The 12,887-nt window shown below is 42.6% G+C and overlaps 1 protein-coding gene across 4 annotated transcripts in view; it reads right to left on the minus strand.

Moving 5' to 3' along the window:
• Tox3 (TOX high mobility group box family member 3) overlaps positions 1-12,887 on the minus strand; it is a 99,773-nt gene that overhangs the window by 30,920 nt on the left and 55,966 nt on the right. The window lies entirely within an intron of this gene.

Below are 12,887 nucleotides of genomic sequence, written 5' to 3' on the forward strand. Positions count from 1 at the left end.
TTTGAAAAAGCTCTCACCTGGAGGGGGGAGCTGGAGCGGACAGAACACTCCTTGAATATCTCTTGTATCTGCATAAGGCCTTAATTAATGGCTTTTAATTTGGAAGCACTTGTTGATCGGCAGGGAGCAGTTATAAATCATTTCAAGTAGAAGCAAGGGTTTACCTTCTACCTGGTGTAGAGGATGTTGGTGAGGAGCAGGGGGTTGTTTAACCTCTAACGCAGAAGAGAACCCCACATCTCATTGGGTGCTGTGAACCCCACATTTCATTGGGTGCTGTGGATTTCTTACCTGCTAAACCCAGCCAATCCGGTAGCCAGAATGAAAGGAGTGGCATTTTGCTCCTGGCTACTTTCTTGCTCCCAGTGCTACTTTATTTTTTATTTCTTCTAAAATTTGTCTGGGTTTGCTTATTCGTTTGAGACATAGTCTTGCTTCGGAGCCCAGGCTGCTCTGAGAACAGATTTTTCATCCTCCTATCTCCTTCTCTAGAGTACTCAGCCTCCAGGAGAGTGCCACCATACTCCCCGTTCCCCTCCCTCATTTATTTCATGTTAAAGTGTGGCCTATGAGTCCTGCTTCACTTGTTTGATGTTTAAGAACAGATCGAACTCTGAGAGGAAAAACACTCCTTTGGGGTAGACCGCTAATATAATGACCTAAGAACAATTAACTTTGAGTTGTGTACAATTAAATTTAGTTTGAGTTCTAGGAGGCGGTGACATTGGAAAAAACCTGCAACATACCCCCTCCAGGTCCAGGAGGAAAGGGCCTGGGCTGGGCTCCCCACCCCCAGGGCACCGCCATTCACTGGGCTAACCATGCCTGGCATGTTAGAAGCAGCCCAATATTTGTTGAAAGAATGAAAGGCTGATCTCCCGCAAACTTAGGTGACCCATAATCACCCCTGCCACCCTAGGTCATCTGTCAAATATTTTAATGATAATTAATAATGAGTGGTAGCCATGGAAGCCTTCTGTAAATATTTTTTCATTTCATTTCCCAAAGTGGGACTAAGAGCAATCCATTTTCCCAACAGCTAACAAGAAAATTATCTGATCGGCAGACCGAGGCTTCTGGGGGGCATGTCACCTGCCCCAGAGGATTTGAGCATGCCTACCTGGTACCCCCCAGCCTCGTTCTGCATCCCTCACATGCCAAGACCCATATACAAATCTCCTCTTTCACTGGGTGATCAGTTCAAATTTTAAACTTTATTGTTATCTCTATTATGAATTTCCCAGAGGGTGTTCTAAAGTTCCCAGGTCTATTACAATGATCCTCCAGGAAACAGCTTCACATCCAGTGTTAACAGGGAAACGGTCCTGGGTGAGCCTCCATGCTTTCTATGAACCTCAAGGCTCTGTGAACTTTCAGTCTGTTCAATCTACAAACAACTACAGCCCACCTGTTTAAGGAACTGTGCTTGGGGACACAATGGTGACATAAATGAGGTTCCCAAGAAAGAAAAATAACATGTGGATCTCTTTCTTTTGTTTACCTCACAATAACTAAACTCTTTGGGAAGCCTTATTGAAAAGACATTGATGATACACCTCCTTCTCCTCCTTTTTCTCATCCTCCTCTTCTCCTGAATCACTCATGCAAAAGCTAATCCTATCTACACTGTAGCAAAACCTATACATTTTTTAAAAAATCAGCTAAGGGTTTCTAACTTTTCCATCCCACGTCACCACCTAACTCTAAATTATTGAGTTGATAACCTCCAAAGATCCCCCTACTCGGTCCTATAAAGGTCTTTATGACTTCTCAAGACTCACAGCAAAATATTTTAAACCAGTAAGATGACTGAGGAGAGCACTTAATTGCTGTGAGGGACACATGAAAACATCTTAATGAGCACACATGTGGGACTTTCAACCTTCATGAAGAGCACACTGGCAACAGGTCCTCATCCACACTGATAAAAACTCCAATAGCTGCTACCCACCACCAAAGACAGGACTGTAAAGGAGAAGCAAATTAGTCTGCAGGAGGAGTTCCTGTCTCTTAACAGCTTCACAAAAGAACACCCCTACTGTACTTGGAGGTGGATTTGCTTGTGCTGAATGATGACTAATTATGGCTTCAGCAAACACAATTTATGAAGGACAGCAATTAAAAAGGATTTCGTAGAAATGCATCAAAGAACATCATGCCCATGGCCCATGTGGCCACGTGAAGTATCACAGTAAAATAATGCAGATCGGAAAGTCTAGCTCAGCTAGCAACAGGCTTGGGATAAAGAAAAGCAGAGACAAAACCCCATCTGGAAGCACAAGGCAGATACTTGGGTTTGGCCAGTCCACAGCATCATCTCTGCTGAAATTGTTTTAACACTCATGTGAAGAAGTGCATAGACTTCTAATAGAGCAGCATTAACAATACGATCTCAAACAGCTAAGTGGCACGAATTTGTTAAAAAAAGATATTCCTCCAAATTCTTCTCTTTCCCCATAAATTTGTTAGCGGACACCATCCAAGTCGGTGCCTCACCCAGATACCTGTCAAGTTATGTACATAAACAAACTATGCCATTACAAAGCAAGTGCACCAGGCCTGGCCATGTGATGGAGGAGGCGGCAGGTAAAGTCCACTCACTCTTGATGGCTCTGATAAACATACCCTGGAAAAATGACTGATGGGTATCAAGCTGCAATCCTACTGAGGCTCAAAAGCCCACAGGGTAACAATGCTGACATGACAAACGGTGGCAGTGCTGATGACTACCATGGCAGATATGAAGCACCCTACCAAGAAACAAAGATTGATGGGTGCACAAAGACCATCTGCAGTGTCACCAAAGGTGAGGGGCACAACAGAAATCTGGAAAAAAAAAAAGAAATAAAAGAAAAGCTACAGAGGTGGGACTCATGATGGTTTACTTTGACCACAGGGTGAAAGTGGTGTGCGCTGCACAGACACTGTACAGCCCTTGGATTTTGAACTCTGATTGAGGCCAGTGAAAGGCAGCAGGATCTACTCCTGAACCACTGGACAGCAGCAGCAAGTCACAGTTCCCTGTCAGCCATGTGATCATGATGGAAGCAAAGGAGACTCCATGGGGTGCTTCTCCTTCAGAGCTTCTCAGATACTGATTATCTGTATTTTCTTCTCACTGTGTCTACAGAGCTCCCATCTATGTGTGCACATAGATACCCAAGGCTTGATGATAATGTGGGTTTTGTGTGGGTGATTATTCCCAACTGTCAATAAGGTAGGTTTGTAAACATTCTTGTCCCAGTAACTAAGGTGCCTCACAGAATAACTTGAGGGAAGAGAGATTTATTTTGGCTCCTGGTTTCAGACCATGAGGGAAACATATGATGAACAGAGGAGATTATCGTGGTCCAGAGACACAGAGACAATGGAGACTCAGGAAGCAGTCATGCACAAGGGTCTACCCTACCCCACCTCCCAAAGTTGTCAGGTCCTTCAAAGTGAACAGCACACAATGGGGAACCTAGGCCCATTGCCCTTTGGCTGCAGGAGCCTCTTAGCAGGTTACCCCTACTCCACCAAACTGCAAACAGACTATACATAACACTGCCACGGAGGCCTTTGTCACCCATGTGCAAAACTTTCCAGTGACTTCCCACTGACTCAGGAAAAGGGACATCCACGCTTCCTTCCTGACATTGTCCCAACACTCTCATTGCTCATGCTACTTCATCCTGACCGTCTCCTTGCTGTCCCAACAACATCTGAGACCCAGGCCTACCTCAGGGCCTTGTACTGGCTGGTTCTTCCATTTGGATCATTGTCCCTCCAAATGTCCCCATGGCTTATACATCCCCTCCTGAGTCTTCCCTGGGTGCCACCTGTTCAATGACAAACACGTTCCTGTGCTGCCTCCATCGTCAACACTCTCGATCCTTTTTTTCCCCACTCTACTTTTTCCATTGGCACTTTCAGTATCCCACAGTACAGTCAACATCCTTCTCCTGTGGGTAGAATATGAATTTAGTGAGGTGAACGTTGTGTCTATTTGTTACATAGAAGGCTACTAACAAGAAGAATGGTAAATGGTAGATGCTCAAAAGATCTGTTCTGAATGAACCAATGGTGAGAAGTCAAAGTGCTCTCCAAGCCTCTCAAGCCACAGCATCATCTCCTGAAATTCAAAGGACAAGAAGGACCCACCATCACTGTTGTCCCCACACAACATCTATGAGCACAAAAAGCAGAAAGAGGGGAACACACATTCTAAGAAGTAACACTCTAAACTCCAGAGACACGGTTCCTGAAAAGGCGCTATAGGCCAGTCTATAGCCTAGGACAGTAGCCATGTATAGCAACAAGCCAGAGCATTTCCAAGAAGCCAGAAGAGAGTATCCAGAAGGTTCCCAATGCAAAGAAATGATGCGTACATGACGGGACAGAGGTGTGACCAGGATCATCCCTGACCTGACCATTACAAGGTGGACTGAACTGTCACACTGTGCCTATGAGTATGGTCAATTACTATGTCCACTAAAAAGGAAAGATCCATATGAAAGAGTCAGAGGTGAAGAAGTGTAGGGTGGGCTGCTGGGGATGGTACTATTGTTGGCAAAACACAGGGTACTATGACTAGATGCACTGATAGGCAGGATGCTGGGAGAAGACAACCAACCACGTGGTGTCAAAGGGGACAGGCTTCAGGTACTCAATTTAATGGCTGATTCTTTTTTTTTTTTTTTTCTAATTTAAAATACTTTCTTTCAAAGAAATGTTCTTTAGTCTGAATACCTGTTATTCAAAGTGGATGGCTAAGGACCAGACAGTAATGCCTGTTCAAGCACACGAATTACCTGACCCTACCATGACTGACTTTATCAAATCTTCAGGCTGTGGGGCTCTAATATAATGCTTTAGGGTTTCCTCTGGAAGTGTACAGCATGCCAATATTTGCCTAGGTCATTTTAGACTAATGTTCTCTTGAAAAAGAAACACCCCCCCTTTTTTTCTCTCCCTCCCCACATTTTGGGTTTTGCTTTGAGAAGGGATACTGATGTATAGCATAGGCTCGCCCCACATTGGCCACTCTCCTGCCTTAGATTCCTGAAATGGGTTAGCAGATACGCCTCACCATGCTGGCTTTAAAGGAGTTTTTCTAAGGCTCTCGAATGAGCTAAGGGTGATGCTGGGGTCTCATCTTCATTTGTTGTTGTTATGTAGAGCAGTATGGGCTCAATACAGTTTCAGCGCGGGAGTTTGTCATGGTTTGTGAGGAGGCCACCCACCTAATTCCTTTAACCCCACCACCAGGACAGTCAGAAACGTCTGAGCCGATATCAGGAAGTGAATGCAAGCTTTGCTGACAGAGTTTTAGCAAGTGGTGTGGCCACACAAGTAACAGCAAAACCTAAACATATGGACGCTACTCAAACACAGAGGCCTTTGGAGTCTCGTGATCTGGATGCATTTGAGTTTGTGAATCATACAACCATCTGGACAAGTTAACAGTGACAGGGGAAAAAAGACACTTGTTTAATATAAAATATATATTATATACACAAACACACACACGCATGTGTGAGCAAAGAGATGAAGGTTTCAGAATCAAGAGAGTTTCGTGCCAAAGTGGAGTAATCGTTGGACTGACCAACAAACACTCACCAATACTTCCAGAATAGAAAATAGGAGACGAGTATATCTGAACACACTACTGTAAAAATGCCAAGAGCAACACAACACTCTGTGAGCAGTCTTGCATAGCCCACCTGTGTGCTTCCCCTTCCTTCCCCCAAAGCTGAGTACTCACTGGATGCCAGTTAGTAGGACTTATTTGGGGAATGTATTACCTAACTGTAAGGATGAGGAAGAGTTGTGGCTGTTGCTTTTACAGGGACAATATGTGGTTGAGATGATGGGCAAGAAAAACAAGGCATCAACATAAGGAACAAGTCAGCAACTCATAGTCACCAAAGTCAGGGAAAGAAAAAGTCAGAACGAAATAGTCACTTAGAAAAAGGAGTCTTGGACTTAGGAAGTGGGTGTGGGGACAGGGAACTCCAAGCAGGGGTGAGTGGGATGGACAACGCTCTGGACTAATCATGCACAGGGCTTGTTTAAAGATCAAAACAGCAAAGTGAGCAGAGAGGGAGAGAAGGCAGGCAGGGGCCATAAAGGTCAGCCTTCGTATTTTTAAATGTACTCAAAAGAGGAGGTCTAAGAAAGATTCTGCTGGAAGAGGAGGAGATCTCTCTACAAAGGTACACTTGTATATGTACATCAATGATCTGAGCACACAAAAGCCGTACTGAAAGAGAGCACAAGCACTAGGGATGTGGCTTAATGGGAGGTATCTTTGCACCATGTGCAAAGGCCTAGCATACAAAGAAAAACAAAAAACAAAACAGGAAATATCCAAGGATGGCATAAGGGTACCCTGTCAACAGTGCACACAGACAATCAGCAGGGAGAAAGAAACACAGGAAACACTTTACCATGAGGCTGTCCAAATCTAGTGTTTGGACTCACTGAACTAGCAAAGGGGTCAGTTTAAGATTCTAGCTGACCTACACACAACTAGGTACCTCTGCCCTCCATGTATGTCAGTTTTCCATTGTATAATACTGACATAAGAAGCCATCAGCCTTGTAAGGTTTTGAGAATTCAACAGGCTATTGCATAAAATACCATCTTTCTTAACCACACTAGTAGCCAGTGGAAAGGCCAAAAGCAGATCAAGTCTGATGACTGTGGCCCCTGTGACAGCACAGGAGAGTTCACGACTCAAAAACTCCAATGGCAAGGCTGAGGAGATGGCTTGTCCAGAAAGTACTTGCCACTTCAGCCCAGAAATAAGGGATGTGAGTTCTGATCCCCAGGAAGCACGTAAAAAAGTGGGGCTGGCAATGCAAGTCACCTGATCCCCGGAGCAAGCTGACCAGCCATGCTAGTGAGCATGGCGAGTTCCGGCTTCAGCAAGAAACCCTGCTGCACTGTAACTTGGGGAAGAAATCCAATATCAAATTCAGGCCTCCACACATGCACTAGTGTACTTGTGCGTGCACGTGCTTGCACACACACACATACACACACACACACACAGAAACACAAACCAAAATAATCACAGCTTCCCTGTGGTATCCAGATCAAAATCCAAGTTCCTTTCCAGAGTAACAATTCGCTACAATTCCAGATGCTGGAGCCTCTCTTAAACAACCCCTTCTCACAGGGTGGCTCTTGCCACCAGGCTCCAGGCACATTGCCTTGCTCCTCAACCTCTGAACCCAGGTCCCTTCCCCAAACCACTACACCAGCTGCTCCCAGCCTAGACCACTCTCCTGTTTTATTTTCCGCAAGTCTCTGCCCTCTGTTCTCAACTCAGATCAAACAGTGAAGCCATCTACACCCTGCACACGCACCTTCACAACCCTTCCCATGGCTCTGCCTTCTGTCTTGTTGGAGTCAAAGTCAATTATCACACAGTGACTTTCCTGCACTCATGTTTGTTACTGTCTCACCCTCTCATTCCAAGGGAGAGTCTGTGGTGACAAGGGTTTCCTTTGGCTCTCTGATGTTTCTTTTCAACATGGGATAATGTCTGGCCCACAACTGGTAGTCCGTGTATATGTAGAATGAATGAACAAACAGGTGAACTGGAGAGACCTCAGTTCAAATCCCAATGCTGCCATTTCAAGCTGGGCATCATCAGGAGAGCCCGGTAGTGCTATCTTTAATCTCCTCATTTCTAGAGAAGAAATGACAGAAGTCTGAGGAAATGGACTGTGTAAGGGCAAGGAGGGCAAAGCCAAACCGCCAGCCAATGACCTCATGCAGAAAGAGCCAAGGGGGAGAAGCCTGAGGATGAAGGAACGCAGTAACTGGATAAAATAAGGTCTCATTGAGGTACTTTATGTAATATTTATTAGTAGCCCATTATATAAGAAGGAGCAACAGATAGCGTGCTAAAAATAAGTTCTGATTTCTGCCCCAGAGTCTACTAATGGGGAAACCAGATACAACTCTCCATGGTGGGAACAACACTGGAAAGAACTCTCTCTGGAAAGCCATGGGGGTTTTGAAAGGAACCACTTGAGTGAAGTGAGGGGCATGTGGGAGGTTGCCTGGGAAGTAAGAGCATGCTAGGATGGAAAGTTACTGAGTTGAGGCTCAAGGTCACGGTGGTAGGTGGGGCAGGCCAAGAGACGCAAACACAGCATTCATGACAGCAGAGTCCCTGCTACAGGAGCCTGCACATGAGTACTAGTGTGGAAGGCTGAGCCACAACATGAGCGTGGATAACGGGAGACATGTCCATGTTTGTCGGCAGAGAAAGACTGAACATGGAGAGAAAGATCTGGCCAGACGTGGTAGCTCACCTACAGCTGTATAAACATTCAGGCATCTAAGGCAGGAGGGCTGCTAGTTCAAACCCAGCCTGGTCTACGTAGCAAGATTCTATCTACAGCAACGAAATTCGTAATGTCTATTCTGTGCATCTCCTTGGCAAATGAAAGGACATCACATAGTGTCAGCAAAGGACAGAAGAAACATATATGATCTGATTTGGTTTTGTGAGGATCACTGAAATACAGCAAAGCTTGCCATTAGCCCTGAAGGAAAAAGGAGTTACTTGGTCTGTTGTTGCTTCAAGAACTAGGAAGATTCACCATCTGTTTGCCAAGAGATGTGAAGGTTACACTGAAACTTCTAACAGCAGAACTTTAAGACTGAGAAAATGCTGCAGCCTATAATAAGTATTGGCTTCACCGTGAAGAATAACAATTTAGCTGTCATCTGCCATGGGCACTTAAGTATAAATTAGTTTTCAATAAACGGTTCCACTGATGTACATAGTATCATCTTTAAGGATGCTCAGAAAACAAGTCCTTAAAAAAAGGCAGCTAACATGATACCATCCCACACCTGGCTGGACTGGACTCTTCTCCCCAAGCTCCAAGGCGATCGGTGCATCACTCTACACTGTTAAAGCAATCTACTGCACCATCAGTCTCTCTGTTGGACTCCTTGGGGCCAGAGACTGAGCCCCCCAGAGCCTCACCCACAGGAAGTCCTCAACTGATAATGGCACAGCCATGGAGTGGTTAGGGATGTGTTACTAAACGACTTATTATCTTCCCTTTTCATGAAATGGCTAGTATGAGTCAGTCCACATCAAAGTCAGATGAACCACTGCTATTATGATTTAACAAAGCCTGAAAACACAGTAGAAATGAAAAGTCATAGAAGATAAAAATCTAAGGTGCTATCAGATTTTGCATTTTTCCTGCAATCAAATGATTAAGGACCCAGGAGGCATTCTAAAAAGAAACCAAGGTCTCTAAAGGCATATGTACACTGGGGACCCTTAGCATTTATCTTAGACATTACTTCCTGTAGGAAATGACGTTTCAAATTATAAAAAGAAACAACAAACTAAGTAAAATGAAGGTCTGTGTTTTTAAATGAAGAACTTTGACTAGTTACAAAATGTCTTCAGTTCAGTAACTCAATTCTACTAAGCAATGGGAAAAACATCTGTTCTCTAAACTCAGTCTTTCTAATTATGATTTAGCAAGAGTGCCAGAAAATCATTGATGGCTTCCTAATGTTCTCCTGTCTTTGATTTCTAAAGTCTAAGATTTGATGTTCCATAGCCATCATATGTTCAGCCGCCTAAACTAAACAATTAACAAACAGATATATAGACAAATTCATGCATGCAAATATATAGGTTAGGGACTCTCAACCAGAGGCGATTACATTCCCTGGAAATAATGATCATGTCTGGTGTTTTTACCTAGAAGGTAAGAAGGAAGGATGCTGCCGAATCACCTCAGCAATCCAGACCCAGACCTATCCATCCAGTGAGCATAAACAAAAGATAAAAGATACAGTATTAAAAAGATAAGTACAACAGACCTATTGCTTGTAGACCGTCAGAACGCCACTTTCTCAGAGTGGGTATCCGTCTGACTCTGAACATCTTTATTCATAAGATTATTGGCTGATATCAAGGTGAATGTGTTTCAAATATGTAGTGATAAGTGGGTTGTCAGCTATGAGCTTTATGTATACAAATATTCATTGGCTCTTATTTTCTTCCTGATGAGAGTAAGTCAAGAAATAGAAATAGTTGACATGTTCTTCTAAGGCTAATATTTTCTAAGAAAATCAATAAGTCCATAAATCCTTCATGCAATATTTTAAGTAACTCAATGTGTTTATTCTTTGGTCTTAATCATATCTGATAAACCAAAGATATAAGGCTTTCTTAAATAAAAAACATCAATGACAAGCTCATAAGCATATATAACATGGAATGACGTATAATCATTTAATCCCAGCAGGATTACACCAGTTCCAGGAATGTCTATAATTCGCAGCCATGACTGACAGGAAGGCAAAGATACTCACTCAGAAAGTTTCAGACTCTGGGAAAGAGCAGGTAGCACTTTGGCCAGAGAGACAGCAGGCCAGGAGTTTACTCATAGCTGAGAAGCCCCTCTGTACACACAGCAAGAACACCTCATTTCCACACATCTTCCTGTGGTTTTACAGGGATTCAAATCCTGGAAGGACAACTTTTGACCAGATGGCTGCTGACCAGCCCCCATTATCTCTACTTGACCAATGATATTTGTATGCCTAAACTCTTTTAGTTGGGACAGCTCATGTGAGACAGTAAATCCACTTCCGATGTGGTCTTAGGGCAAATGAGGGCAATCAGATTCCCCTCAATCAACTATTCCCAAATCTTACATTTACTTTTAAAAGTGGGCTTTCTAAAAAGCAGTTTGAGTATGGGGGTAATCATCATAAACATAGCTATAAAAATAAAATTTCTTCAAAGCAGGGCCATTGGCTTTCATCTTGAAGACAAATAATGAAATTTTGCCAAGTTGTCCAGTATTAATCTGGTACACAGCTCAAATTTATTTTAGTATTTTGTATAAACAATCATGAAATGAAGTATTTCGAAATAAAAGGCATTTTTTCTTAGGGTCCTAGGCACTGCACACTAATACATTCAAGATTACCTTCAAATTTCCTTACATGAGTCCAAAAGATGTGTCTACTCAGCAATCTGTGAGCAGTTCTTTCTAAATCACATCAGCAAAAACACAATCCTATTCCAGAAGAGTGTCTTCACTGGATGGAGGCAACCTGAAGAAAGCCGCTGGTGCAAACGTGGCCAAAGCGAAGAATGGCAGATGAAAAAAGCATAGAACAATTATAGAAAGCTACGGGTGATGCTGCATTTGAGCTCAAAACTAAGAATACTGCCTCAGAAATATTTATCTCTATTATATTACAGCTACACTGAAGCATATATGTGAGTAGATTCCTGCATAGGAAACCAAGGTAAGCTCCCGGCTCTTAAGTAAAAGGGCAGGCCCCTGTTTAGAGCAACTCCCCTCTAAATTGCACACATTACCACTTATTCCTAACAAAAAGTTATTCTTCTTGTTGTGACTAGTGGAAATATATATATATATATATAATATTATACATGTTATAGATTACATATAATATTTAGATTATATATTATGCATGTTATATATAACAGGTTATATAATGTGGTGGTATAATATTATATGTATACATTATTATATATCATTATATATTATATATTATATATCTATTATATATAATTATATATCTATTATATTATGTTATATATTATATATAATGTATTATATGTTATATATCACAGACATATAATATATATAATATAATAATTATATACTATCCATGATTATATATATATATATATATATATATATATATATATATATATATATATGGCACACTAAAAATTATTGCACATCCCATGGGTGCTGGTTAATAAGTGCGAGAAAAGTTAAAAGTCACCTTTTGAACCAAAATATAAAATTACCTGGCCATCATAAAAATCAGTTAGAGGCATGACACTTTTAAGAACAACAGCTGCCTTTCTATCAAAATTAATATTGAAAGTAAACCCTGTCTAATGGGGCCCCTGAGATTAGTGACAGATCCCATGAGGGGTGTCCATCTGGCACTGGCCATAAGCTGTTTCCTTCTACTCTACGACACATTCCACTCCAAAAATATACCCTTGCTGATAAACCATGTCCTGGGCATGATGCTGACTGCCCAACACTTGACTCAGATGTTTTAATGACTGTATCAAGAAGATGAAGAGCTCAGGCTGACATCAAAACACACAGCTAGAAAACAACCTCAAACAGGCATGCAGCAGGGAGGTTCTCGACAAAGGTTCTCTATGGGTGACGACTTCTCTTGAGGTAAGAGGGCAGACATAGGAAATCAAAGTTCTTCTTTCTGTGAAGAAAGCACGGAGAGCTGAGGTTGCCTTACCCCAGCTCAACTGTCACCTCTCTACAGTGGTTTTAGAAACAAGAGAGATAATGAAACCTTCACAGTCCAGTGTGCTCACTGTTAGGCAAGATGTTAGAAAATGTTGAACATCAAACAGAGCTGGTTTTTGTTTTGTCTGAAAAGTTATTTTTGTGTGTGAATATGTGTGTGTGTGCCTGCAAGGGAAAGGGAAGGTATCAGATCCACTGGCAACAGAATTACAGGTGGCTGTGAGCTGCCTCAAGCAGGGTGCTGGGAATCAAATGTAGGTCCTCTGGAAGAACAAGACCCTTAACTGCTGAGTCATCTCTCTAGCCCTTTAACAATTTTTAAGTACAAGACTGTTTTGTTTCATCAAGGCGATGGGGTTTACTTCCTGGTGGGGAGAAGCTAAAGCTAGTGTTTTATGGGGTCACGTGGAACTACACACAGCGCGGCTTTTTGACAAAAACTGAACAAGAGATCCTCACACTAGCCTCAAGAAAGATGACGGGAGGTTCAGGTAATGACATGGGGTCTCAGAAAGCAGCCACAGCTACTGAAGCAGAAAACGTCTTTTGACACTGCACCAAATGTAACATATTTCAAAT

Source organism: Psammomys obesus, unplaced genomic scaffold, assembly GCF_907164565.1.
Source record: "Psammomys obesus unplaced genomic scaffold, mPsaObe1.curated_primary_1811, whole genome shotgun sequence".
In the NCBI taxonomy this organism is placed as follows: Eukaryota; Metazoa; Chordata; class Mammalia; order Rodentia; family Muridae; genus Psammomys; species Psammomys obesus.